The sequence below is a fragment of the Kogia breviceps genome, chromosome 2 (assembly GCF_026419965.1).
Source record: "Kogia breviceps isolate mKogBre1 chromosome 2, mKogBre1 haplotype 1, whole genome shotgun sequence".
Classification (NCBI taxonomy): Eukaryota; Metazoa; Chordata; class Mammalia; order Artiodactyla; family Physeteridae; genus Kogia; species Kogia breviceps.
The window spans coordinates 158,794,237-158,800,547 of record NC_081311.1 but is presented as its reverse complement, the minus strand read 5'-3'; positions in this window follow the sequence as shown (position 1 = coordinate 158,800,547).

Sequence of the window (6,311 nt, the reverse complement as noted above, 5' to 3'; positions counted from 1 at the left end):
ATAATCTCTAGGTCCATCCATGCTGCTGCAAGTGGCATTATTTCATTCTTTTTTATGGCTGAGTAGTATTCCATTGTATATATGTACCATGCCTTCTTTATCCATTCATCTGTCGAAGGACATTTAGGTTGTCTCCATGTCTTGGCCATTGTAAATAGTGCTGCAATGAATATAGGGGTGCATGTGTCTTTTTGAATTATGGTTTTCTCTGGGTATATGTCCAAGAGTGGGATTGCTGGATCATATGGTAACTCTATTTTTAGTTTTTTAAGGAAACTCTGTATAGTTTTCCATAGTGGCTGTACCAATTTACATTCCCACCAACAGTGTTGGAGGGTTCCCTTTTCTCCACACTCTCTCCAGCACTTATTATTTTTAGACTTTTTAATAATGGCCATTCTCACCTGTGTAAGGGGATACCTAATTGTAGTTTTGATTTGCATTTCTCTAATAGTTAGTAATGATGAGCATCTTTTCATGTGCCCTGTTGGCCCTCTGTAAGTCTTTGGAGAAATGTCTATTTAGGTCTTCTGCTCCTTTTTTGATTGGGTTGTTTCTTTTGTTGTTATTGAGTTGTATGAAATGTTTGTATATTTTGGAAATTAAGCTCTTGTAGGTCACATTGCTGGCAAATGTTTTCTCCCAGTCTGTAGGTTGTCTTTTCATTTTGTTTATGGCTTCCTTTGCTTTGCAAAAGCTTATAAGTTTAATTAGGAAAGTTTAGCAAGGTCACAGAATGCAATGTTAATATACTAAAGTTAATTGCAATGAACAAGTAGAAGTTGAATTTTTTAAAAAGCCATTTATAATCACACCAAAAAAGAAGCAATTTGGCATAAATCTAACAAAAATGTATAGGATTTATATACAAAACACTAATGAAAGAAATCAAAGGCTTAAATAAATGGAAAGCTATACCACACTTTTAAAAATACTCTTCTCATTTCCTTCAATAGTACCACAACAAAAACCATGTCGGTCATTCATGAAGCCTGGAAGGGATGAAGGAGGTGGGCAACAGAGACAAAAAATAACTTGATATAGATCATTAGACATGGGTCATTAGACCTCACTACTCAAAACTTTCCACTGACCCCCATTTTGAGGCAAGTTTTGTGCCATGTTTTGTTTTCTCTCCCATTCTTTCTCCATCTTCAACTTCCTCTATCTTCCTGTATCTTCCTCTTTCCCTTCCTTTCTTTTTTTCTCACCTGCTTCATTCTACCAATTTCTATTCATGTCTTTAAGTGTAGTCCTTTAGCTGTTTTTTTTCACTTTTTCCTACCATCCCAAACACCTTAACCAGTCTTTTCCTAAGTAAAGATTGTGCTCTCCCCAAAATATCTGAAAGAGAGAATGAGAGAGAGAGAAATTGAAAGATAACCTCCTCTTCCCTCTTCAACTTGGTGTTCAGATAGAATTGATGTACATTAAATCATTATATTAATTTATATAACTATTAATAATTGTATAAATGTGAGATATTATTATACACTTTTCAAGTGTAGTGAAAACCTTGGTAGGAATTAAGGGACTCGACAAGAAAAGTCATCAGAAAGAGCCCTTCTCAGGACAGACTATGATAATAGAGCCCTTCATTAGCTCTTCCCTCTGTTTAGTAAACATTCCTTGAATACCTACTCTATGCCAGGCACTGAGCTGGACACTGAGACACAAAGAAAAATAACATTTAGTCCTGACCCCCTAAATATTCTGTCTAGAGAAAGAATTGTATATGAAAAATACATAAAATAGAATAGGGTGGTTAAGGGCTATTTAACTGGCCACACAAGCAGAATTTTTTTTTTTTCTGGAAGAGTCTACAATTCAAATATCCTATCCTGGAGCTTCCCTGGTGGCACAGTGGTTGAGAATCCACCTGTCAATGCAGGGGACACAGGTTCGAGCCCTGGTCCGGGAAGATCCCACATGCCGCGGAGCAACAAAGCCCGTGCGCCACAACTACTGAGCCTGTGCTCTAGAGCCAGCGAGCCACAACTACTGAGCCCGTGTGCCACAACTACTGAAGCCCTGTGCACCTGAGCCCGTGCTCCACAAAAGAAGCCACCACAATGAGAAGCCCGAACACCACAACAGAGAGTAGCCCCTGCTCACCACAACTACAGAAAGCCCATGCGCAGCAATGAAGACTCAATGCAGCCAAAAATAAATAAATAAAATAGATACAACATTAAAGAAATTAAAAGAAAAAATGTTTAAAAAAACCCAAATAACCTAGCTTGCTGTCAAACTTCATTTTCTAATTTGTGGCTCAGCAGAAACAGTTACCTCATGTACAGTATAAACAAGATGCTGTAGAAGCACGTAATTTGCTAAATGTTTTGGAACTCTGCTGGCAATGTGTCTACCGTCATGATACATCAAGGACTTTTAAATGCATGGCTAATTGTCCATATGCTCCACAGAAACGCTGGAGAATCAGAGTACATGCATCATCTCTAACCAATAGACTAGGTAATGAGACTCTCTATTTTGGAATTTGTGTTTAGATCCTTAAATTTACCTCTTCCATAGCTCTCTGAGCAATTTATTCCTTTTATTATCAGAGCAGATAAGATTTTTAGTAAAACTGAATGCTTTCAAGTGCTGTTTCTGGAGTCAGACAGGCCTGTGTTTGAATCTTAAATCTGCCCCTTACCATCAGATTAACATTGACCAAATCCTCTAGCTTCATTAAGCCAGGTCTCCTTGTCTGTTACTTGGAGATAAGAATGATACTTAGTCCTGGGGTGTATTGTGAGAATTAGGTAAAACAATGCATGTGACGTTCTCAGCACCTTGCCCGCCTTGGAGTTAAAGCTGAAAAAGTGCTATTAGGGGAAAGCGCTATTACCAAGGCCCATTTGTAAGTTGCAATGCTGCCGAGTGGGCAGTAGAGGGAACACTGACATTGGGAACTGGACTTGAGAACTCTAACTTAAGATAGGTAGTAAGCCCCTGTACAAGACATTGTTTTGGTGGAGCTTGAGTGACCTATACACAGATGAGCTCCTAAGACCCACACCAGACTACCTTGTCCCAATAATCCTGCTGTACCACTCATTTGATATCAGCTACCTCGGAATCTGGTGTATATTTCTGTATGTATTGATAACGTGTTCTGTCAGTCCGGCATCCAACTCTAACTCACCCCCGTTCCCTTGGGACACACAAGAGAGGAAGCTTGGACAGGAGAGTTAAGGTGCCACTACAAAAATAAAAACAAAACAAACAAATGTTTATATTCTTTGTATAAGAATTGGGAGAACGTGGAGCTGGCTTACACCCTGCGGCAGGGAGAGTGATACCCCTTCTCTTCCCGTCTCACTGCCTCCAAAATAAGCAGCTCTACTTAGCACAGCAGAGGAAGCAGTCAGAAGAATCGACTGAATCCTCTCTGCCTCCAATTTACAGGTGTGAACCTGCTTATCTCACTTTAACTCTCTTCATCTCATCTCCATTTGAAACCCCGTCTGGACAACGATAGGGAAGGGAAGATGGAGGGTTAACCTAGTGACCTCCAAAGTTTCTTACAACCTGGTTATGTTTATTATTCTATTAGCAATAGCTACTGAGCATTTTTCCTTATCTCATTCCTGACATTAGATCTTTGAATCTTCCCAGCAATTTCGTGTGAGCTGTAATATCCCCATTTTTACAGGGAGTTTGGAACTCAGAGGTTAGGTAGCTTAACCAGCTTGGTACTGCTAGAAAGTGACAAAATCAGAACTAGAATCTATTTTTCTGAAAGTCTATAATCTGGTATTTCCTTCTTAAAATGAGGCCAAAAAAATTAGTGGTAGGGCTTATAACGAGGGCAATTAGGGGACCATTTAAAGGCAAGAGAGAAATCTCTGAAGGCCTTTGAGCTTGGGAAACTTTATGGGGATTGTACTTTAGAGTGTTTTTGTTTGTTTTGCTTTGGATTCTTTTGGGGGATATTTTTGGTTTTGGGTTTTTTTTGTTTGGTTTCATTTTTGGGGTTTTTGTTTTGTTTTGTTTTGTTTGTTTTTTGTTTTCTGGCTCTGAGGCACTGATGAGGCCAAGGCCAGTGTAGGGTCAAAAAATTGGGAACCTAGATTTTTGGACTTGATTCTAAGAAAGAGAAGCAAAGTGGATATAGAGATACCCTTTCTTAGAAGCCTGGCTTAGTTCATGAAATAGGAGAGGAAACAGAGGTTAAGCATATGTTTTAACCAAGAAAAAGTGTTCATTTGGGTGGAGATTCCCTCATGATCTATACCTCTGGGTGACTGACTATCGTGGACAGGAGATGGTAGATGGAGCAGGGGTTCTGAAAGGGTTGTCTAAGGACCCCTGAGGATAGTGCTCCAGGTCTTTTCAGGGGGTCCGCCAGGGTAAAACTATTCTTATAATAATACTGTTTTGCCTTTTCACTCTGTTGACATTTGCACTGATGGCACCAAAGCAACGATGGGTAACGTTGATGCCTTAGCATGAACCAAGGCAATGGTGCCAAATTATCCTATAGCAGTCATTGCATTCTTCACCACCACACACTTAAAATTTTCTAAATGCCAGTTTGAGTTAAGAATTTTCAGTGAAGCAGGAAAATGTATTAATTGTCTGAGATCTCAGACCTTGAATCCATGTCTCTTAATATTCTGTGTGATGAAATGGCACCTACACATATTAATATATGATGGTCATTTCAAGGAAAAGCACTTGTGTGACTGTTTGAGTTGCCCGCCCACTGTCCCGGCCACTTTTACTTGAAAGAATGACTGACAAACTATGGCTATGCAGACGTAGGAATTTGGAAGACATTTTCCTGAAAACGAACAAAGTGAGACTGTCACTTCGAGGAAAACAATTGGCAATATCTGTTGCCAATAACAAAATTGGAGCTTTTAAGCAAACACTAGAATTTGGGAAACTTGGATCTGTCATCATGAGTTTAACAGCTTTCAAATACTTAAAATATTTTTCTAATGAGATCAGTGGTGATATTAACTAATGTGATTTTCTGATATTGTATGATGAAGTGGGTCAGCATTTGGAAGAGCTGCATAATTCAGTGAGCCAATATTTTCCAAATGGACAGTGTGTGATATTACAAAATTATGAGTGGGTGAGGATTCAATTCAAAATACGAGGTATACCAATGGATTTTAATGTAACAGTATATATAAAGTTCGCTGATAGGGTTTCACATTCCACAATACAACTAACTCTTAAGGAACTCCCACTTTTTGAGTTTTGGTGTGGTATCAAAGAAGAGTATCCACATTATCTGAACAGGCTGCTAAAATGCTCTTCCCTTTTCCAATTACATATCTGTGTGAGTCCAGACGTTCTTCAAATACTTCAAGCAAAACAATATTTTGCAATATATTAAATGTAGAAGCAGATATAAGAATCCAGCTGTCTTCTCTCAAAGCAGACATTAAAGAGATTTTTTTTAATGTAAATCAGTGCCACTCTTCTGGTTTTTTGTGTCTATGTTGGAGAATATGCTTGTTTTCCATTTTTAAAATGTTTAGCACATAATGGGTTTATGACTATAATTTTCGATGAATAGATGTTTTAATTTTTCTCAGATTAAATTTTAAGTATAATAAATTTAAAAATGAATACAGAATAGAAATACACACAAATTCTTTGGGCTTGTCAACAATTTTTAGGAGCATAAAGGTGTCTTGAGACCAAACAGTTTGAGAACTGCTAGGAGCGTCCTAAGGTGAGGTCCTTAAAAGGAAGAAGGGAACAAACTCTGCTTCGTACAGCAGCCACTCAACAGTTGAATATAATGATGATAAAGACCTGCAAAACCAATGTGACTAATACTATAAGGCAGGAAGTGAAAAGTGTTAAGTGAGTCGGCTAGGTCTCCACTGTCCAGTATGGTAGCCACTAGCCACATGTGGCTACTAAGCACTTGAAATGTGGCTAGTCCTAACTGAGATATCCTTGAAGTGCCAAATACACACCAGACTTCACAGATTTAGTATGAAATAAGTTTTTTATTTTTAATTTATTTTTTATTTTATTTTTTTAATTTTTTTTGTGGTACGTGGGCCTCGCACTGTTTTGGCCTCTCCCGTTGCGGAGCACAGGCTCCGGACGCGCAGGCTCAGCGGCCATGGCTCACGGGCCCAGCCGCTCCGCGGCATGTGGGATCCTCCCAGACCGGGGCACGAACCCGTGTCCCCTGCATCGGCAGGCGGATTCTCAACCACTGCGCCACCAGCGAAGCCCTGAAATAAGTTTTTTAAATTGAAGTATAGTGTATTTACAATGTTGTGTTCGTTTCTGGTGTACAGCAAGGCGATTCAGTTATACATGTATAT